The 24,223-nt window shown below is 41.0% G+C and overlaps 1 pseudogene; it reads left to right on the forward strand.

Annotated features, from left to right (window-relative positions):
* The first annotated feature begins 19,652 nt into the window (after positions 1 to 19,652).
* LOC118883278 lies at positions 19,653 to 22,652 on the forward strand (annotated as a pseudogene).
* The last annotated feature ends 1,571 nt before the right edge of the window (positions 22,653 to 24,223 follow it).

The following is a 24,223-nucleotide window of genomic DNA, read 5'->3' on the forward strand; positions in this document are numbered from 1 at the left end:
GCTTATTGCAAAGGAGAAAGTGGTGGAGGCCAGATGATGTGACAGAATATTGAAATGGAAGCGACTCAGCTCAAATAAAACAGATGGAAGATGGGATGACTGAATTGACTTTTTAATTTTTAATATTTCCCATATTGGTTTTTAGTTACTATCTAAAAACAAATAAGGGTCTATATGCTTTTTTTCTACAGGCAGAAAGGAACAAATAAGTTTGGAGTGTGTTCTGCAAACACACTTGTGGAGAGAGGAAACTCGGGTTCAGAAAGAAGCTGGCAGCTTTGAAGAAGAATGAATGGCACATGGAGTTTCCAGAAGAGAAGAAAAGGTGAACAAAGGGAGCTGAAAGAGATCCCCGTGGGCATCCCAGAAAAACCGTGCCCTGTGCCTAGTGCAAGAGAAACACAGGTGACTACAGAAACAAGAATACAATCCCTACTATCTGTAAGATACACTCACTGTTTGGAAATAATCTATCTCACCAGATAACGAGGTTTAACAATTTCAATGAATGACTGAAAGACATTTTTAAAAAGAGTAAGAGGTCAGTATCACTGAAGAAAATATGATAAATATTAAGCTCTACTTTAAAATAGCATGTTAAATTAACAGGGTTCTTTTTGATCCCATCAACCTTCACTAAGATGGAACTCAGAGACAGTGTCACCTTCTGTCTGCTGCTTCATAAATTATATTCTCCAAGGAAGGGGATTAACAGGGAAGGGAAAATATTCAACCACTTTAATCGCTAGTAGACATCTTTTAATCATCAAAATATACTTTTGTCCAATAAACTACTTATTTAAATGAGGTTAAGAATACGAACTTATTAATTTTCAAGGAGTTCAAAAATAGAACTGAACACTAAAATCTAGTGGATTTGTGCTAAGTTACGTTGAAACGTATTATTGAATAATTTAGTTTAGCAGCTCTCAAAATGTGGTCTTCAGCCCCCTGAGGGTCCCCAAAAGGTTAGAGCCATTTTAATAATAAGACTAAGACTTTGTCATTTTCACTGTGTTGACATCTGCACTGAATGTGCAAAACGGTGATGGATTAAACAGCTGGCACTTTAGAATGAATGGAGGCAGTGGCACCAAGCTGCATAGTGGCCATTATTTTCTTCAGGCCAACACATCCACTTCCACTTAAGGATGTCCTTGACGAAGCAGAGAAATATTAATATTATTAAATCTGGACCCTTGAGTACGTGTCTTTTTTAATATTCTGTGTGACAAGATGGGAAGTACACATAAGGCACTTCTGTTGCGTGTCAAAATCTGATGGTTGTCATGGGGAAAAACATTTGTGCAATTGTTTAAGTTGCGAGCCGAACCTTCTACTATTTTCATGAAACATCACTTTTACTGAAAAGAACAGCTGGAAAACAAATATTATTCAGACTTGAATCTTGTCAGACATTTTCTCAAACATGAACAAAGAGCCTGTCACTTAAGGATAACAACTAACAGTATTTACTGCAAATAACACTGTGTAAGCTTCAAGTAAAAGCTTCCATTAGCTTGACAGCTTTCCAACACTTCCAGACTTTTCTGGTAAATTTGGTAGTGATATTAATGAAATTTCTGGATATTGTATAATGAAATTCATCAACATTTGGAAGACTACAAAATTCAACATAATATTTTCCAAATGTTCAATGTGTCATATTACAGAAATATGCATGGGTAAAAACTACATTCAAATAACATGATAGACCAATGGATTTTAATGTAATGAAATGTTTATTGATTCCACATTACCATTAACTTTTAAGAAACTACCACTTGCTGAGTTTGGGTGTGGTATCAAAGAAGGTTCTTCACAATTATTTACAAAGGCTATTAAAACGCTCCTCCCTTTTTCAACTATATACGTGCGTACAATGCTGAATTTTCTTCATTTACTTCAACCAAAGAAACATATCACCAAAGACTTAATGCAGAGGCAGATAGGTTAATCCAGCAATCCACTATTAGGACATGTAGTAGAAAGATTTGCAGAAGGGTAAAACACTGCCACTCCTCTCACTCAATTTTTATTTGGAAAATCTAGTTATTTCATTAAAATTATGTTATTTATGTTAACATGTGATGAGATTATTATGGGTTTTCAAATGAATCCATATAAACATTTAAAATTCTGTTTTAATTTTTATTATAAATATATATAAACAAAATTTCCTTAGTGTCTTAATAGCGTTTCAGTGTGTATAGGGTCTCTAAAACCAAACGTTTTGAGAATTCTTGCTTTAAAGGAGCAAAATTCACCTGTAACTGTGATTTCTATTATATCCACCGACTAAATTATTGAATTTTAAATGCTATGTTGACCTTAGTTCACAAGATACACCGGTCAAAGAAAAAATACCCAGGGCTCAGGTTTTATTTTAAAAGATTTGAAACATATCTGATTATAATAAAATTATAAATCCATCTGCCCCTCTCCTTTCCCACTACTTTTTTCAAGACTCTGTAAATCAAGTCTTCTGGAAGCAGGAGCAAGGGACTTTTGCAGTGACGCCAATATTGCACTGGCAGCCCACATACAACAGTTTTTATTCCCACACCCAGAGCTGGAAAACTCTTCTCCTCCCCAGAGAGAGTTTTTTGGCTTCCAGGCCAAGTGGCTAGGATAATAGTCTCCTGCTTTCCTCCTGCTTTGGGGAATCTTAATCCTATGGACAGTTGATCACAGACCCTGAAGCTCCCTCCATATTTTCCCAAGACAGCCGGCAACAGGACATATACAATGAAAATCAGACTTTTGGTCCACAGGTCAAGATTTATATAACTAGCCAAGGTTTTGACAACCATCCTGAATTCATACAAGATATATTTGTTTTATAAAAAGAGACAGAGAGAGATGATGTTTGTTAGAAATACTTTTAAAAGGCATTTAACTATTCAATAAATATTTTTACCAATACAGGGAATATAAAGGTATAAACGTGTGGGGCGGGTAAAGAGGAGAGCTGGAGAGGGAAGTCAAGTTGGAGCTGTCCCACCCTAACAAGTGGGTGAAGGGGCCTCCTGCACCATAATTCATGTGTCTGCCCCTTGGGCGTAGATTTTTCCTATTGAGATCAAATAGAGTATTGAAGAAGGATAGCTCGAGCCCTCGTCACCTGCTGTAGCAGTTCTACCGGTCTCCTCCAGTAAATTCCCGAGCATTCTTGAGAGCCGGGTTGAGGGGATGAGGATGGAGAGGCGCTACTTTTCTGAGTCAGCCCACGTCACAGCTTGGATCTCCACGCTGCCACCTCACCCAGCTGTGGTCCCCAGCTGGCCCACTTGCCCCTCCTGCCCCTCCTGCTGGATTTCATGTTTCTGCAGCAGAAACACCAGTACCTGTCTCCTTCCAAATACACGTGCTCACCTTGTCTCTCAAAATAAAGAATACTAATTTTCAGCTAGACAGCTTGCAGTCAGCTAGGAGTCTTGGTTTCCCAGCCTCCCTTGTCTCTAAGTACTGGTGAGTGAGATGCGTAAAAAGGTCTGTGGAAATGGAGGAGTTCTGTGCAACTTCCAGGAAGCCTCTTCAGAAAAGAGGAAACATGCCCTTCTTCCTCCCTTTCCCCATCCTACCCCCGGTAGGATGGGGTCTGATGCCTGCTGTAGTGACCACAGGGAACTGCTGGATGAGAACCGTACCCTCAGGTGGCTGAATGGAGAACAGGAAGGGCTGTGGGTTCCTGATGACCCTGGGGCTGGCACTCCTGCCCTGGATGGCCCTCCCCTAGAATTCTTTACAGGAGAAATAAATTTCCCATCATATTTAAGCCATGCTCTTTCAAGTTTTCTGCCACACAGAGTAATGACCAGTCCTAACCGAAACTCTTTCTTTCTTTCCCCAAATTATAAATAACACTAGGCTATTTTGAGCCAAAAAAGCATTCAATGGAAACTTGACAGTAACCATATAAAGGTATAAAATGGAAAGGAATTAGTGCAAATTCAGTGGAGGACATCCCTGTTTCTAGATATTTGTTATCACTCCTCTGCTGTGAAAATACTCTTCAGTGTCCATACTCACCCACAAGTCCCCTGCCTTCCATCACATTCATGAGGCTCTCCTTCCTCCTCGTTTGATTGTCACTTAGATGATCTCCTCTGGTTGACTCACCATAACTCAAAATTCCTCCCACTCTATCTTGCCAAATAGTCCACGCCTGTCCTTCTCCCACTGACTCCATCCAAATGAGACCGACAGCATTGTGTTTCTCAAGCAAAAATGCCATCAGAGCCCATCTCAGTGTTTTCACCAACAAAAGAACCATCTACCCCAGAGATAATTTAAGCAATTCCATCAGAAAGAAAAAGCAGCTACCATACATTTTTTAATAGTATTTTTCTTTCTACTCTATATTAATCAAGAAGTAAGGAAAATACAACTGTGAAAATTTAATGAAATCAGAAACTCCAGCACAGATTTTAGCAGAGTTTCTGTGTATCATGAAAAATGCCTAGGAAGGCATGAGACCCGATGCTGGCAAAGGTGCTGTGATTTATGTGAAAGCAGAAGCCATCTCTCCTGACACAGAGCTCCACCTCCAGTGATCCGTCACTGCCCCCCTCCCCAAGTCCTCCCGACCCCCAGCTCCGGCTGATGCCTGCAGACACTGCCTACCAGGCCTGCCCCTACTTCTTGCACTTAATGATTTTTCTCTTCAACTGTTATGGGATGCAACTTCTCTCATTTAAGACAGCATAAAAAGTTTGCCTTCTTACTCTCTTACCCATAGCTTTCAATGAACGCACGTGCTCTGAGAACTTTGCTATGGGATCCACAGCCTTCTCCTCACTGCCAGTTACTGCAATTATCCATCAGTTTTCACATGGATGTTGGAATCAAGACCCCGGCCTGACAGTGTCTTACCTCACCTCCATACTTCTTCATCTCCACTCGACCTCGGATACTTAAGAGTATATTTGAACATGTCACCATCTAACACTTCACTTCTTAAATCTTCAACTCTGATTTTCTATCACCAACAATTTTTAGCCTTCCATCTTTCTCTTCTTCACTCCCACTACAACTACTTTTTAAGCCTTCTGAGAGAATTCTGGGGAAAGAAGGCAGAGCTAAAGATTCTCTGTCCCTCTCTTTCTTAGAAACTATCCAACAATAATAAGGAGAAAAACAGAAAAGACCACCTCATCTTCAATAAAAACTGATGAAAGTCCATAACTCTGGATGAAAATACATAGAAAAGAGTTCCAAAGGGCAATGATAATTAGACCAGGGCCTTGAAAGTTTAACCAGGATCTCAGCAGAACCCAGGCAGTGTATGCAGCGTGCTGAGTTCACCGTAGCTACATCCCACGTTCAGGGGCAAACAGTCTCCGGTCTCTGGTTTCTGGTTAGAATAGCAAGATTCCCATGGGGGATGGGCAGCGGGAGCCTCCAAGATGCCTTTGTGGTGCAAAGAAGTGGCTCCAGGAAGGTGGAACTGAAAGAGGAAATATATAAAAAAGCTGTCTGCCATGGGAATGACAGCACAGAGAATAAAATACGGTAGCAAGCAGCCCTGCAGGTGCTGATCTTGCCCACTGGAGAAGGAAAAAAGATCTCAGCACGCCTGTGTGTGCACGTGTGGACAAACACACACTCGTGCACGTATAGGTACGCACATCCCCCACCTCGTACCAAATCAGAGACATTCTAGACTTCACAGAGCCCCGGGGGGACCTTCTTGTAACCCCAGAACACGGGAGGGTGTGGGGAAACTGGCTGATTTTCAAAACCTGCAGGCCCACCCTTTCCTCTGATACCTCACCCAACTCTCTTTCAGAACTGCTCACCTTTCCCAGATGCACGATACTAAGAATAATAAGAAAACACTTAGAAAAGGAGCAGGATGCAGAGAGGAGCACACTACACAAAAGGCAGATGAAGATCATTTGTCAAAAAGTAAAGACAACAAAATAGGTGATGTTATTCGCACGCCTGACTCTCTGCACCAGACTGTGGCCTAGTGTTCCCAGCACCTAGCAGTGTGGCTGGTACATACTAAACATTTCAGCTAGATTTGATGAGTAAAGAAGTGATTTTCTAAAGTGGCACTTCAGATATTATTGGTCTCCTTCTGAAAATGATTTGGGGTGACTGGGCCCCCCTGGATTTCCTGAAATGAAACAAATATGTGTAGTTTTCTTTGCTAAGTTTAATGAAGACAGGTTTTCTTGAAAGTCTAATTAAATTCAACAAATATTTGTTGAGTACTTACTATGTGCAGATCACTCTGCTGGGTTCTACCATGGATTTAAAAACAAGATCTGATTCTAATTTGAGAAGATACGTGCATCCCAATGTTCATAGTAGCACTATTTACAATAGCCAAGACATGGAAGCAACCTAAATGTCCATCAACAGAGGAATGGATAAAGAAGAGGTAGCACATATATACAATGGAATATTCCTCAGCCATAAAAAGAATGAAATAATGCCATTTGCAGCAACATGGATGGACCTAGAGATTATCATACTAAGTGAAGTATGTCAGACAGAGAAAGACAAATACCATATGATATCACTTCTACGTGGACTCTAAAATATGATACAAATGAACTCATTTACAAAACAGACACAGGCTCACAGATATAGAAAACAAACTTATGGTTATCAAAGGGGAAAAGGGGTGGGGAAGGGATAAATTAGGAGTTTGGGATTAGCAGATACAAACTGCTGTAAAATAAACAACTAGGGCCTACTGTATAGTACAGGGAACTATATTCAATATCTTGTAATAAACCATAATAGAAAAGAATATGAAAAAGAATATATATGTATAACTGAATCACTTTGCTGTACATGAGAAACTAACGCAACACTGTAAATCAACTATACTTTAATAAAATATATATATATATAAAAACAAGACCTCGAGGGGTTAAATATTCACTATTTAATAAATTACATTTTTAATTTTAAAACGTTTCTTAATTAGTCTGGGGAAGGGCAAATGCTGTTTCCTGACCACCAGAATCTATTCTAACAGTAAAACCATTTCTACTATTCCAATATAATAATAGACAGAACAGGTAGATGATTCAAACTCTTTTAAATAGTGCAAATGAACTGGATTTCTTTTAAATTTAATAATAAATGAATATTGTAATAAGTTTGCATGGAGACAGATGCAAATTACTGTGGTGGTAATTTCATAATGTATGCAAATGTCAAATCATTATGCAATACACCTGAAACCAATACAATATTGTATGTCAACTATATTTCAATTAAAAAATTTTTAAAAGATACTTAATTCCTCATTTCAAGATAAATAAATAATAAATGGTCATAGTAAATGAAGTTCATACATTTATGTACTCATTCAACAAGTATTTGTCAAATGCCTTCTATTTGGAAGATGCTATATTATATTAGGCAGTTTGGGAGTTCCTAAATCTGATACTCAAAGTATAGGTGATATATGACTGTGATACATTTTTAATTTCTGTTTGTAAATGAATGGATTTTTATTCAGAGCTTAATATTAGAGGAAAAGGGGAGATTTCTGGTTTCTGGTTCCTCATGTAAGGAGTCTGGAAGTTGCCACTCCCTCCCAACAACAAGTAAAAAGCTGAACAGACGGAAGAATCAACAGCTCTTCTTGGATCCATGAGAGACATGAGGACACAGGGCAAACTGCTGTCCCCAAGACTGGAGAGACAGACAGTCAAATACAGGGAGCTGTGGTTTACTGGAGCAGAAACAGCTATGGGAACTAATGCTGGGGGTGGGGGGGGGGGCGGAACCCCGCACTGTAATTAATGAATTGCTGGAGACTCAGTGTGGACAACACTGAGAGTTAAACACGGCAGGTAAACACAGTCATAGCAGGTCCCCCATAGTTTTGTGCCACTTACCTCCAGGATCTTGACAAGGCTTCCACGGTAAATATCAGAGAAAAATCTCCTTGGGCTCCGGCAGTGGGAGGGGAAAAGGAACCATCTGAAATACACCAAAGCACTCTCTTCTTAACAAGGCTGCCCTCAGGGGAAACTCGTTAACCAGAGCCTAGCCTGCTGGGGGATTATCAGAGCCTAACTGACTGGGGGAAAGGGAAATACCCAACTGCAGCCCGCTCTAGCCATCCTGCCCCACCTAAGACGGGAGAGAAAACTGAGAAACACGTGTGAAGCTCATAGCCCAGAGGCCTCGGCTCCCTAAATTCGGAGACCTAATCACAGGACTATAGAACGCTTCCCCCCCCACCTCACCACCAAGGTACTAAGGCCAATTTACAGCAGTTCTTTCACCTGGTACGTCATGTCCCACTATCAAGAAAAATTACAAGGCCTACCAAAAGGCAAAAAACACAATTTGAAGAGAAGGAGCCAGCATCAGAACCAGACATGGCAGGGATGTTAGAATTATCAGACAGGGGATTTAAAACAACTGTGATTAATACGCTGAGGGCTCTAATGGGTAAAGCAGACAGCATGCAAGAGCAGATGGGCAATGTCAGCAGAGAGATGGAAATCATAAGAAAGAAAGGAAAAGAAATGCTAGAGATAAAAAGCACTGCAACAGAAACGAAGAACGCCTCACATAGGCTTGTTAGTAAACTAGACACAGGTGAGGAAAGACTCTCTGAGCTTGCGTATATGTCAAAAGAAACCTCCAAAAAGAGAAAAGTAAAGAGACTGAAGAAAACAGAACAGACTATCCAAGGACTGTGGGACAACCACAAAACATGTAACATATATGTAATGGGAATACCAGAAGGAGACGGAAGAGAGAAAGGAACAGAAGAAATATTGGAAAAAATAGTGACTAAGAATTTCCCCAAATTAAAGTCAGACACCAAAACACAGATCCAGGAAGCTCAGAGAACACCAGGATAAACACCAACACAATCTGTATGTAGGCGTATCATCTTCAAACTATCGAAAATCAAAGATAAAGAAAAAATCTTGAAAGAAGCCAGAGGAAAATACAACTTTACCTACAGAGGAACAAAGATACAGATTACATCCAACATCTCCTCAGAAACCATGTGAGCAGGAAGAAAGTGGAGTGAAATACTGAAAGTATTGAGAGAAAAAAGCCTCCAACCTAGAATTCTGTTCCCTGTGAAGTTATCCTTCAAAAGTGAAGGAGAAATAAAGACTTTCTCAGACAAACCAAAATTGAGGGAATTTGTTGCCAGTAGACCCTCCTTCCAAGAAATGTCAAAAAAAAGTCTTATAGGGAAGGAAATTAATATAGGTCAGAAACTGGGATCTACATAAAGAAAGGAAGAGCATCAGAGAAAGAATTAGTGAAGGTAAAATAAAAACTTTTATTTTATTTCTCTTATTCTTAATTGATCTATCGGATAACAGTATGTTGAAAATAACAGCAACAATGTATTTGGTTACATATGCTGATGTATGTATCTTAAGTACATATGTGCTTAAGGATGCTTATGTATAAACAAAATGAAAGTAAGTAATGCTACAAAGGACAGGAGGGAGGAATTAGGATTATTTTGTTACTATAAGGTACTCACACTGTCTGTGGTGTGGTGCTTTTCCAAGATGGACTTGGATTAATTATAAACGTTATCTTGAGAATTCTAGGGCAACCATTACAAAGTTAAAGAAAGAAGTATAACTGATATGCTAATAAAAGAGAGAAATGGGGCTTCCCTGGTGGCGCAGTGGTGGAGAATCTGCCTGCCAATGCAGGGGACACGGGTTCGAGCCCTGGTCTGGGAAGATCCCACATGCCGCGGAGCAACTAGGCCCGTGAGCCACAACTACTGAGCCTGCGCATCTGGAGCCTGTGCTCCGTAACAAGAGAGGCCACGATAGTGAGAGGCCCGCGCACCGTGATGAAGAGTGGCCCCTGCTTGCTGCAACTAGAGAAAGCCCTCGCACAGAAATGAAGACCCAACACAGCCAAAAATAAATAAATAAAATAATTAAAAAAAAAAAAACCTTCAGTGGCTGGCTCACTAGCTTGGAATACAGTACAGCGGTCAAGGTCTGGTTGGCAGCTGCCTCCTCTTGGTCCATTTGCTCCTTTCCTCCCTGCGCGTTGGCTTTTCTGCTTTCTGTCCTCTTCCCGTAAACACGCTTGGCTGTTCCCCTCCTGCTCTTTCTCTACCTGATTGTTCTTCCCCTCTTTTGCATACAGCTGACTTCTTTCATATCTCACCTCAGTCCATCCCTGACCATCCTACCTAAAGCTGCCAGCACACCCACGAGATTCCATCCCACCTCCATGTTTAGTCCCCTCAAAGCACATCAGATGATCTGCATGGATGGCGTTTCCTATGAAGGGGTGATGGTGAGTTGCGCTGGGTGCGATTTGGGTCTTGTTTGTCTTCTCTGCACACACCTCACACACATCCCTGAGGATGGAGATACTGTCTATCTAGTTGACCACTGTAATCCCAATGCCCAGAGCAATGCTGGCACAGAATAGCTCCTAAATTAATATTTGTTGGATAAATAAATGCATAATCCTCATTATAAACAAAGGCTTACAAAAATATGTGATTATTCCTCTGTGTCAACCCAGACGATATAATCCTGGTGCATTTCAATGGGAAGTGAGTCTAAGGAGGCCAGTCCAGGTTACAATAAGGAAACAAAACTGCAAGTGAAACATGGACCTCCTAAGCTGATATACATCCCTAGTGCACCTGAGGTTTAGGGATGGAAATAATTCACCACCAATTTTGGGAGGAAATTTCAGCTAAAAGACACATCTCATGGCATCCACATCTCCTTTTCAAATCGCAGCTTCTAATATTGTGAATTGAAAATCCTGGACTCCAAAGAATTCTCTCCTCTCTATTCACCTTTTTCAAATAAATCTTTTCACTAAAATGTAATTTAGAGTTTAGCCACTTGAGGGCACTTTAGATCTTTTATATGCACTCCCTTTTAAAAAAATGCCAGGCACCTTTCAAAAAGGCCAGAATTAATTTCCCTACAAATATTACATCCTTGATTCTGACACTTTTATTTTATTTTATTTTTTTATTTTTGGCTGTGTTGGGTCTTCGCCTCTGTGCGAGGGCCCTCTCTAGTTGTGGCAAGCGGGGGCCACTCTTCATCGCGGTGCACGGGCCTCTCACCGTCGCGGCCTCTCTTGTTGCGGAGCACAGGCTCCAGATGCGCAGGCTCAGTAATTGTGGCTCACGGGCCTAGTTGCTCTGCGGCATGTGGGATCTTCCCAGACCAGGGCTCGAACGCGTGTCCCCTGCATTGGCAGGCAGATTCTCAACCACTGCGCCACCAGGGAAGCCCAGATTCTGACACTTTTAAATCTCTAGCTCCTAAAATTCAAACAAGCTATTTCTAATCCAGGAAACTGTGACATTGCTAGCTCATGACTTAATCTTATTCAAGTTGTCATTACAACTCCGAGCCTCTGTCTTCAGTTTCTCTTGAAGAGATCACAGCGCTATCCATTTTAGGTTAATGATTCACAACGAAGGTGAGCTTAGACTCACGCCAGAGAATTTTCGAAACGTGCACTTCTGAGCCCCACTCTGTTCATTCAGATGCATTAAATTACAACCGCCGGGGTGCAGCATTAGCTTACGAGGTTTTTAGAAGCTCCCCAAGTGCTTTTATTTTATTTTATTTTTTTAAAAATTTTTATTTATTTATATTTATTTTTGGCAGTGTTGGGTCTTCGTTTCTGTGCAAGGGCTTTCTCTAGCTGCGGCAAGCGGGGGCCGCTCTTCATCGCGGTACGCGGGCCTCTCACTGTCACGGCCTCTCTTGTTGCGGAGCACAAGCTCCAGATGCACAGGCTCAGTAGTTGTGGCTCACGGGCCTAGTTGCTCCACGGCATGTGGGATCTTCCCAGACCAGGGCTCGAACCCGTGTCCCCTGCATTGGCAGGCAGATTCTCATCCGCTGCGCCACCAGGGAAGCCCTCCCCAAGTGCTTTTAATACAGTCTTGGATGAGGACAAAGGCCACTGTTTTCAACCAGCCTTGCAAAAATATGTGTATACACATGTACACACACACACACACATATATGTACACATACATATATACACACATACATATGTACACACACACATATATACACACATATATACCTATATATACCTATATACACACATATATACATACACACGTATATACATACACATATACATACACACACGTATATACACATACACACACATATACATATATAAACACACGTATATACATATACACACATATACCTATATACACACATATATACACACATATAGATATACGTATATATAGATACACAAATACATATATACACACATATACATATATACCCACAGTATATACTTATACACATATACATATATACACATACATATATACACACGTATACACATATACACACGTATAATACATATATACACACATACATATATATACCCACGTATATATACATATATACCCACACGTATATACATATACACATATACACACATATACATATATACACACACGTATATACATATACACACATATATACACACATACATATATATACACACATATATATACATATACCCACACGTATATACATATACACATATACACATATATACACGTACACATATATACATATATGCATGTATATATACACATACATATATACACACGTATATATACATATACACATACATATATACACACGCGTATATACATATACACATATACACACATATACACACGTATACATAGACACACGTATATATACATATACATATACACACATACATATATACACACACACATATATATACACATATATATATATGAACCACTGTGCCTCAGAAGAGACCAGAATCAGGACCCCCCCGCCCCCGCAGGAATCTCCACAGGAATCACCGGCATTACTCAAAGCGGTCAGGAAATGTCTGCCTCGAAGGTTACCACACAACGTTGCAGCTCTAATTTTCAGTCCCGCTGGGTCCTCTACCGAAGTGCTCATTCCTGAGGTGAGCGGTCAGACGGGCCTGATGCGGCCCCACATCCGCCTCTGGAGCTGAGGACGCGTCTGGAGAGCACGTGGAGCGGAGGCACAGCCCGGCGAGCCCGGCTGGACCGACAAGAACAGCACCCCACGTCCTCTGCTCCGAGTACGTGTAACACCCCTCGATTCCTCCAAATATGCCAACCGCACCCACATTCCAGCGCCAGCAACACCACGAGCTCCCTGTGCCTGGCAGTCTTACAAGTATTAGGGAACGTATTTGTTCTCCCGCAAGAACAAGAGCAGGAGAGCTGCATTTTGATTTTACGTCTTTTTATGCCAAGCCCAGGCAGCCAACTCGCTCAGGAGACCACAGGAGAGCACCATCTTCAATTCTCTTCTCTTTGAATCTGGGTCTCCTCCTGATGAAACATGAAGACAGACGTGTGTGTAGGGGGCGCCGTTTCCACGTTATTCTAACCTGGAATGAATGCTGACATCGGGCGGTCACATCAAGAGAGTGGGACGTGCTGTGCTTTGGAAGAAAAGAGGCACAGCTTCCTACCCTGATGCTCCAGCGTATGATGTCACCTGCTGGTGCCTCTTCTCCTCATCTCCAAAATGCAGAAACAAAAATATACGTGCCTCTGTGGGGTCTGGACGGACAAGACGTTGTGTGTGATGTGCTCAGTTGCCCCCATGTCCACCCCCACCCCTTCCCATGCTCCCTCCTGGTCCACCGCAGCCGGAAAGGAAGCCAACTCCCTGGCAGCAAGGGCTCTGTGTGTGAGCTGTGCTCTGTCCCCCAGAGGCAGAAGCTGGACGGGAGCGAGAGGCCGTGTCCCTGCAGCGCAGCCGTCTCTGCTGGCAAGCAAGGGGTCAGAACTGGGGGGTTTCCCGCAGCGGAGTACCAGTCCTGTCCGGATTCTTCAGTCTTGTGAGACCTGTGGTCTTATGTCGGGGCCAAGCTCAGAGGTGGCAGCTCCTTGTGCCTGTGTCATCTCGGCGGGCATCCCAGCCACCCCAGAACCTGCTTCCCTGGCCCTTCCCTGACTGTAAGGGCTGCACTCCCTCCCTGTCTCTACCCACTTCCACTTTAAATCTCTGGAGAGGCATCTGTTTCCTACCCTGAACCTGGCCTAATACAGACATACAAAGTGCTTAGTAGAGTTTCTGGCACTTAAAAGTTGCTTTAAAAATGTTAGCTATTATTATTGCTTATATTTGACCTTTTCAAAAACGTTTAAAATTGATATATAGTTGATGTACAATATTATAAATTATAGTTGTACAACATAGTGATTCACAATTTTTAAAGGGTATATTCCATTTATAGTTATTATAAAATACTGGCTACATTCCCTGTGTTGTACAATATATCCTTGTAGCTTATTTATTTTATACCTAGTAGTTGTACCTCTTAACCTCCTACCTGTATCTTCCCCCTCCCCACTGGTAGCCACTAGTTTGTTCTCTATACCTGTGAGTCTGTTTCCTTTTTGTTATATTCACTCGTTGGTTTTATTTTTTAGATTCCACATATAAGTGATGTCATATATTTGACCTTAGCCACATTAAGCCCAAGTTTCCTCATCTATAATTATGGAAGCAGGTCACTAAAATGGTGACCTGCTTCCACAATTGCTGTGTAGATAAAATCAGATAATGTATGGAAAGTGCTTAGCACCATGTGTAAGGGTTCAAAACTTTTATCTATAATTATCACTTTGACTGGGTTCCACTGTTATTTTTTTTACCAACATATAAATTATTTTGATATTAGTCTTTTAGTATTGAACTAAAAATCTTGCATACTTGATAACACCATATGTAACAGCACTGTACAAGTGTATGCCAATGTCTAGGCTATTGACCTGTCCCAGATTTCTAAATGTAGTAATACGTTAACACTGAGAGCCAGGCTGAACTAAAATAATAATAATAATAGTTTCTCAAAACTAAATCATCTGATTCTGACCTGTGGAATTTTTCTTTGGACTTTGCTCTATAACCACTAGAGGGAAGACAAACACGGTGGAAAATCAGTACTTACCAGACAAAGCAGTAGATTCTTGGTCTGCTTTTTGAATGTGGGTAGAAGCCGTATTTTTCAAACAGTTTCTCCTGTCGCAGCAACCAATGAAGAGAGTAGAATAATGATGCTTAATATGTAAGAACACAAATTTCAGTTAAAGTATCATGTATTTGTTTTAACTTAATAGTTTCATAAAATTAATAAGCACAATTTTCCACCACAGACCTATATAAACTTTAAAGCAAAACCACTCAACGACACATGCATGGATTTCTTTTTAACTTAGAAGAGAATTAAGCAGTGAATGACTCATTAGAATAGAAGCAGAAGCACACTGTGGTATCACAGTGAGCATACCTTGCACCTGGGCATATGGAGACCTGGGGATACACAAACGGGCCCATTTTACCATTAGGTGCTGTTGGTGCAGTGCTTGGGGTTTACACCTTGTTCAAGACACTAGGAAAAAGTGTGAGACTTGTAGAAAAATCGACTCCCAACTTCAAAATGAAAACTGCTTTTTCAATTTACACACACACACACACACACACACACACACTGAAGCTAACAAACCAGAGCCCCAAAACGACAAACATCTGCTGGGGTTTTGATGGAATAGTATTAATCAATTTTCTTAAAATTACCACCTTTACAAGATTGAGTCTTTCAATTAATGAATTCAATAGTATTTAGATGGTATTTAATTCCTCTAAAGAATATTTTACAATGTTCTACATAGAGTTCTTGCACCTAGAGTTAAGTATTTGGATTATTTATATTGCCTTAAATAGTATCTTGTTTTTAAAGTTTAATTTCTACCTGTGTTATTGGTATATACAAATGCAACGATTTCTGTACACTGGCTATAATCAGCACACATGCTAAATTCTCTTATTAGTTGATACTATTTATGTATAAAATCTCAAATTTTTGATTATATCTTATGCAAATAATGCCTATTTCCTACTGTGCTAACATTAAAGTGTTGTCTTTTTCTTACTGCGTTGCTTGGGGCCTCCAGTATACTAGGACACAAAGTGGTGACAGCACATCCTAGCGTTGTTTCTGATATGACGGAGGTTTTCAATCTTTCACCATCACACACATTTGCTAAGCGTTCAGCAATTTTATTAATCTTTTCAATTTAGCAAGTTTGACTTTATTAATCTCTTTTATTGTGTGTTTCTTCTGTTCTATTCATCTTTAATGTATCATATCATTTTCTTCCCTTTATATTCTTTGGATTTAATTTGCTATTCTTTTTCCAATATCTAACATTGAAATGGAGACTTGGTTTGTAGAATTCCTTTTAAAATATATGTGTATACCTTTCATTATAAATTTCCAATAAGTATGGAAAGCGAGTTGGGAATAATCAGTTTTAATTATTCAACCTGAAGTTCCCAGTATCTTCATTCTGAAATTAAATCCTTTAATAATTTTTTATAATATTGTGTAGATTAAAATCATTCTTCTACATCCTTAGACCTTGCCTTTCCTAACCTTCCAAGTCTAGTCTCTTCTTTGGTGTGTGATACTCGATCTCAAAGCACACTAGAAGGCACTCGCTACAATTCTAGCTCTGGCACTCCACAGCCTGGCCATGTCTCGTCCACCACGCGCTCTGCAGTCAACAGAACACTTGATCCACCTGTTAGTCAGCTCCTGAAATCCCGTCCTATGAAATCTTTCCTCACAATTGCGTTTTGTGGTTGTTGTTTTACCATTTTGTTTTGTATTTCTCTGTATCCTAATTTAGGGGATATAAGGGTTCAGAACGTTTTAAATAAATGAACTCCATATCCACCTTCTGATCTTTGGCTATCAGGTTTACATTGTAAAGTGAACCGTGATTTCAGTTTACAATAGTGCCCATGTTACTTTAATTTTGTGGCTGCATTATTTGGACCCTGTTGAATGGGGAGATGAATTTGCTTAATACTAACTTCCCCCCATGGAAGGTAAAACCAGATGAACTGAACTGATAATTCTCATTAAAAAAAAAAGGGATGGATTTTATAATTTGGAGTGTGGCACTTCCACAGCCAAGTTTTTAGGTTGTGCAACATTTAGCTTGGTTTTGTTCCATGGGTATAGCCTGGCAATCACCTGACCAGTCCTCTTGGACGTGCATGCTCCAGATCACAATGGGGACACGAGGTCAGAGGGTGCATGAGTCAGCACACGCCCACAAACTCCGCTAGGAAAAACAGCTCTAGCCGTTTGAGCAGGTATCATTAATCATCTTAGCAGATGGAAAGCCTGTTAAAAAGTGACTCCTTCCAGATGCCAGCAGAGACCACGTTACCAAAGAACTGGTATGGCCCAAGCTCTTCGGATGGAATGATTAAAGGGGAAGGCACTCAGTACAGCCCTAAATAAGGAGAATTATCCATTGCTGGCAGTTTCTGGAAGCCATGATTCCCTGGGAACAGCCCAAATCTTTGGCCTCAATGCAACTCATCCAGGTGTGTTTCTCCAAATCTCACTGTTATCAGAAAAATCACACCACTTTTCTCATTAACCCTGAGGCACATGAAAATCATCATCCCCTATTGCCTGACATGCCCTGGAGTAAACTGGCCAGGCATATATTATGATTAATTGTACACATTCCCTGAAGGCAAGAATTGCACTTGGTCAAGTTATAGGCATACAATACATACATAAAAAATAGGTATTGATTATTTATTTCATAGCGAATCAATCTATACTATTTCATGAACACCTAATAAAAGTAAAATGCTTACAAGAAGTTGTTTTATAACGGTGGTAAGGATTAGGACCATTTGAAAAGCCTGCTGTGTCACATGAGTCTATCACTCAAGGGGGGAAAAATGGTACATAGTTATCCAGTCATTTTCAGGATTACATTGTGCTCACACTACATTAAAATGTGTTAATGATGATCATAAAGCAAATGTTTCCACAAAAATAACCACCAAAAACTGAGTGATATAGCCCTGAGGTCATTTACTAACATGTTCAATGAGTATCACGTAAATAAAAGAAGTTGTAAAACAAAAAAATTATGAACATCCAAATGTTCACAGAAAATTAATTTTCCCCTTCTTTTTTATTTTGAAAATTTTGAAATCTACAGAAAAGTTGCAAAAATAGTAAGAGAAACACCCATATGCCCTTTGTCTGGATTCCTCAATGTTAAGCTTTTGCTGAACTTGTTTCTCGTCTGTGTGTGCGTGTGCGTGTGCGTGTGTGTGCACGAGTATATTCTTCAACATTTTTTTTTTAATTTATATTTATTTTTGGCTGTGTTGGGTCTTCGTTTCTGTGCTTGGGCTTTCTCTAGTTGTGGCGAGCGGGGGCCACTCTTCATCGCGGTGCGCGGGCCTCTCACTATCGTGGCCTCTTGTTGCGGAGCACAAGCTCCAGATGCGCAGGCTCAGTAGTTGTGGCTCACGGGCCTAGTTGCTCCGCGGCATGTGGGATCTTCCCAGACCAGGGCTCGAACCCGTGTCCCCTGCATTGGCAGGCAGATTCTCAACTGCTGCGCCACCAGGGAAGCCCCCACGAGTATATTCTTGACCACTTGAGAATTACTTGCAGATATCATAACACTTCATCCCTAAATGCAAATCTCCTACGAATGAAGGCATTCTCCTATATAATAATACAATTATGTCACTCAGGAAATATAACAGTAATACGATGCCATTATCTAATACACATCCATTTTCAAATTTTCCCAATTATACCAATAACATCCTTTGTTTTTTAAATTTACTTTTCCTCTTTGGGCTACAATCTAGGGTCACACATGTCATGTCTCTTCAACCTCCTTTAATCTGGGACAGTTTCCCAGCCTTGTTTGTCATTCATGTTGTTGACATTTTTAAAGGTCCAGGACAGTGGTTTTCTAGAATGTGCTACAATTTGGATAGTTAGACTCAGTTTAAACATTCTGAGCATTAATACTACGCAGATGAAATGTGTCCTTCTTGGTGCATCAACAATCATGTGTTTCTCCCTTAGAACTTTCTCTCCATGCATCCTACACACAAACTCTGCTATTACTCATCCCCAGAATCTATCGCGGGGTGGGGGTGGAGGGTTACTTTCTCCTGCCGCTGCTAACACAGCCCACCTGCACAGGACATTCTCTCTGTTCTTTGCCTGCTACCCAAGGGTTACTTCTGGTCACTGCTCAACTCAAATATCACACTTACCACAAAAACTGTCTCTACTATACTCCTCCAGGCATATATATCTCTCTCCAAAGTTCCTATAGTTGTCTAAAATCCACCCAGTACTTCATCACAACGAATAACTTCATTGCTCCCCTTGTATTAATACTAATCCTATCACAGTTGTGTACCTTGTCATCCCACTTGAATGCCAGCAAATTGACAGCAGTGACCATGAACCTTGAATTCTCTACATTTGGATTGTATTTCCCACAGGGCCTATCAGAATCCAGAGCACTTAATAAACAGTAATTTTGTGGTCTTTGATGAATGAGTGAATTAACATTACCTTAGGAAAAAAATCCATACTGCAATTAATTCCCCTTTGTATTTAAGAACTCGTCCAAGAAAACAGTGTTTTCAATTTAGCCCCGAGGGCCATACAAATCCCCAGAGATTTTTTCTACGTCTATATGTAACTGTACTTAAAAAAAAAAAAAAAAAACTTAAAAAAAAGTTTAAATTCTGAAGGAAATTTCTCAGAAATTAAGAATGGAGGCCAGCAGCGAGCGGGAGCTCTATGGAGGTGGTGACTGCAGCAGCGACTCTTTTGAGCTGAGAGTTTCAGGCCAGTCCCGACTCCTTCCTCCCCCTTCCCTCCCCCTCTTTTGTTTTCCGTTCCCCTCCCCCTTCCTTCCCTGTCCCCGACGACCGGATCCTGAGGAGGCAGCTGCAGTGGCAGCTGCTGAGTTCTCGGTGAAGGTTTTTCATTTGTTCCATCCCCTTCCCTCCCCACCCCATCCATTAATATTATTCTTTTGAAGAGTCTTCGTTGTCAAGCTGCCCAAGTGGAGAGTGCGATTGCAGAAGAGGGTGCTTCTCGTTTCAGTGCTTCTTCGGGCGGAGGAGGAAGTAGGGGGGCACCTCAGCACTTTCCCAAGACTGCTGGCAACAGCGAGTTCCTGGGGAGAACCCCAGGGCAAAACGTTCAGAAACGGATTCCTGCACGAAGCACTAGATGAGATTACAACTCCGCAGCAAACAACTCCGCAAATGAAAAAGAACGACATGATGCAATCTTCAGGAGAGTAAGAGGCATACTAAATAAGCTTACTCCTGAGAGGTTTGACAAGCTATGCCTTGAGCTCCTCAATGTGGGTGTACAGTCTAAACTCATCCTTAAAGGGGTCATACTGCTGATTGTGGACAAAGCCCTAGAAGAGCCAAAGTATAGGTCACTGTATGTTCAGCTATGTCTGCGATTGGCAGAAGATGCACCAAACTTTGATGGCCCAGCAGCAGAGGGTCAGCCAGGACAGAAGCAAAGCACAACATTCAGACGCCTCCTCATTTCCAAATTACAAGATGAATTTGAAAACCGAACCGGAAATGTTGATGTCTATGATAAGCGTGAAAATCCCCTCCTCCCTGAGGAGGAGGAACAGAGAGCCATTGCTAAGATCAAGATGCTGGGGAACATCAAATTCACTGGAGAACCTGGAAAGCTTGATCTTATTCATGAATCTATCCTTCATAAGTGCATCAAAACACTTTTGGAAAAAAAGACGAGAGTCCCACTCGAAGATATGGGAGAGGATTTGGAGTGCCTCTGTCAGATAATGAGGACAGTGGGACCTAGGTTAGACCACGAACGAGCCAAGTCCTTAATGGATCAGTACTTGCCCGAATGTGCTCCCTGATGTTAAGGAATTGCCAGCAAGGATTCGTTTCCTGCTGCAGGATACCGTAGAGTTGAGAGAACACCACTGGGTTCCTCGCAAGACTTTTCTTGACAATGGCCAAAGACGATCAATCAAATCTGTCAAGATGCAGTAAAAGATCTAGGAGTGTTTATTCCTGCTCCTATGGCTCAAGGGATGAGAAGTGACTTCTTTCATGCCACCCAGGATGAAAATGGATAGGGACCCACTTGGAGGACTTGCTGATATGTTTGGACAAATGCCAGGTAGCGTAATCGGTACTGGTCCAGGAGTTATCCAGGACAGATTTTCACCCACCATGGGGCGTCATCGTTCAAATCAACTCTTCAATGGCCATGGGGGACACATCATGCCTCCCACACAATCACAGTTTGGGGAGATGGGAGGCAAGTTTATGAAAAGCCAGAGGCTAAGCCAGCTCTCCCATAACCAGAGTCAGGGACTCTTATCCCAGCTGCAAGGACAGTCGAAGGGTATGCCACCTCTGTTTTCTAAGAAAGGACAGCTTAATGCAGATGAGATTAGCCTGAGGCCTGCTCAGTCTTTCCTAATGAATAAAAATCAAGTGCCACAGCTTCAGCCCCAGATAACTGTGATTCCCCCTAGTGCACAACCACCACACACTCAGACACCACCTCTGGGACAGACACCTCAGCTTGCTCTCAAAACTAATCCACCACTTATTCAGGAAAAGCCTGCCAAGACCAGTAAAAAGCCACCACCACCTCAAAGAAAGAACTGCTTAAATTAACCGAAACTGTTGTAACCGAATAGATATAGTGGAAATGCAAACGAAGCTGTCAGTGGTGTAAGAGAGATGAGGTCTCCTAAACACTTTCTCCCCGCGATGTTAAGCAAAGTAATCATCCTGGCACTAGACAGAAGTGATGAAGATAAAGAAAAAGCAAGTTCTTTGATCAGTTTACTCAAACAGGAAGGGATGGCCACAAGTGACAACTTCATGCAGGCTTTCCTGAATGTATTGGACCAGTGCCCCAAACTGGAGGTTGACATCCCCTTGGTGAAATCATATTTAGCACAGTTTTCAGCTCGTGCTATCATTTCGGAGCTGGTGAGCATTTCAGAACTAGCTCAACCACTGGAAAGTGGCACCCATTTTCCTCTCTTCTTACTTTGTCTTCAGCAATTAGCTAAATTACAAGCTCGAGAATGGTTAACAGAGCTTTTCCAACAAAGCAAGGTCAATATGCAGAAAATGCTCCCAGAAATTGACCAGAATAAGGACCGCATATTGGAGATCTTGGGAGGAAAGGGACTGAGTTTCTTATTCCCACTCCTCCAACTGGAGAAGGAACTGTTAAAGCAAATAAAGTTGGATCCATCTCCTCAAACCATATATAAGTGGATTAAAGATAACATCTCTCCCAAACTTCATGTAGATAAAGGATTTGTCAACATCTTAATGACTAGCTTCTTACAGTACGTTTCTAGTGAAGTAAACCCACCCAGTGATGAAATAGATTCTTCCTCTGCTCCTTCCAAAGAACAGTTAGAGCAGGAAAAACAACTGCTTCTTTCCTTCAAGCCAGTAATGCAGAAATTCCTTCATGATCACGCTGATCTACAAGTCAGTGCCCTCTATGCTCTTCAGGTGCACTGCTACAATAGCAACTTCCCTAAAGGCATGTTACTCCGCTTTTTTGTTCACTTCTATGACATGGAGTCTATTGAAGAAGAAGCTTTCTTGGCTTGGAAAGAAGATATAACCCAAGAGTTTCCAGGGAAAGGCAAGGCTTTGTTCTAGGTGAATCAGTGGCTAACCTGCCTAGAAACTACTGAAGAAGAAGAATCAGAAGAAGAAGCTGACTAAAAGAACCAGCCAAAGCCTATAAATTGTGCAAAACATACTGTTGCTATGATGTAACTGCATTTGACCTAACCACCGCGAAAATTCATCTCGCTGTAATGTTTTCACGATATTTAAAGCAGAAGCATGTCAGTGAGGATTTCCTTCTGCTAAGGTTTTTGTAGTGTAATGTCTTAATCATAGTCTACCATCAAATATTTTAGGAGTATCTTTAATGTTTAGATAGTATATTAGCAGCATGCAATAATTACATCATAAGTTCTCAAGCAGAGGCAGTCTATTGCAAGGACCTTCTTTGCTGCCAGTTATCATAGGCTGTTTTAAGTTAGAAAACTGAATAGCAACACTGAATACTGTAGAAATGCACTTTGCTCAGTAATACTTGAGTTGTTGCAATATTTGATTATCCATTTGGTTGTTACAGAAAAATTCTTAACTGTAATTGATGGTTGTTGCTGTAATAGTATATTGCCTGTATTTCTACCTCTAGTAATGGGCTTTATGTGCTAGATTTTAATATCCTTGAGCCTGGGCAAGTGCACAAGTCATTTTAAAAGAAACAGGGTTTACTTGCACAAAACTGATCAGTTTTGAGAGATCGTAAATGCCCTTGAAGTGGTCTTTGTGGGTGTGAAACAAATGGTGAGAATGTGAATTGGTCCCTCTTATTATAGTATTGAAATTAAGTCTACTTAATTTATCAAGTCATGTTCATGCCCTGATTTTATATACTTGTATCTATCAATAAACATTGTGATACTTGGAAAAAAAAAAAAAGAAGAATGGAGAGAAAACTCCAAGTTTTAAAGTGCCTCCTCTTTTTTCAAAACAGCATTCTCTCTATTCTTAAAAAAATAGGGGGCTTCCCTGGTGGCGCAGTGGTTGAGAGTCTGCCTGCCAATGCAGGGGACACGGGTTCGAGCCCTGGTCTGGGAAGATCCCACATGCCGCGGAGCGGCTGGGCCCGTGAGCCACAATTACTGAGCCTGCGCGTCTGGAGCCTGTGCTCCGCAACAAGAGAGGCCGCGATAGTGAGAGGCCCGCGCACCGCGATGAAGAGCGGCCCCCGCTTGCCACAGCTAGAGAAAGCCCTCGCACAGAAGCGAAGACCCAACACAGCCATAAAGAAAAATAAATAAATAAATAATTTTTTAAAAAAAAGATAAAGATATTAAAAAAAAAATAGGTCACTTAACCTGAAATAATCATAATAAAAATAACAAAAAATTTGAGACAATAAAGAATATCCTGTTATATCAAGTAATTGTAGTAGTCGTTCTTTATTACTTTGTACATAAATTTCCTGAAAACTCAAGGCTTTATAGCTTCACGTGTTCTGTTCTGTTTGCATCTGTACTCACCTCTGTTTTAGTGCAGAGCATATTTTCCGGGGGTAAATACTTCTTTGTATCTCAGACTCATTTATCTCCACATCAACTTACCTCATTGCAGATGAGAAAATGCAGAAGACTCCGGCTGAGGCAGTGCTCTGTCATGGTTTCTCGTTGCTAGGAACACACGGAAGCAACTCTAAGGTGCTGTGGATTCTCCTGTTAGTCTGTTAACTAAATATG

The sequence above is a fragment of the Balaenoptera musculus genome, chromosome 1 (assembly GCF_009873245.2).
Source record: "Balaenoptera musculus isolate JJ_BM4_2016_0621 chromosome 1, mBalMus1.pri.v3, whole genome shotgun sequence".
Classification (NCBI taxonomy): domain Eukaryota; kingdom Metazoa; phylum Chordata; class Mammalia; order Artiodactyla; family Balaenopteridae; genus Balaenoptera; species Balaenoptera musculus.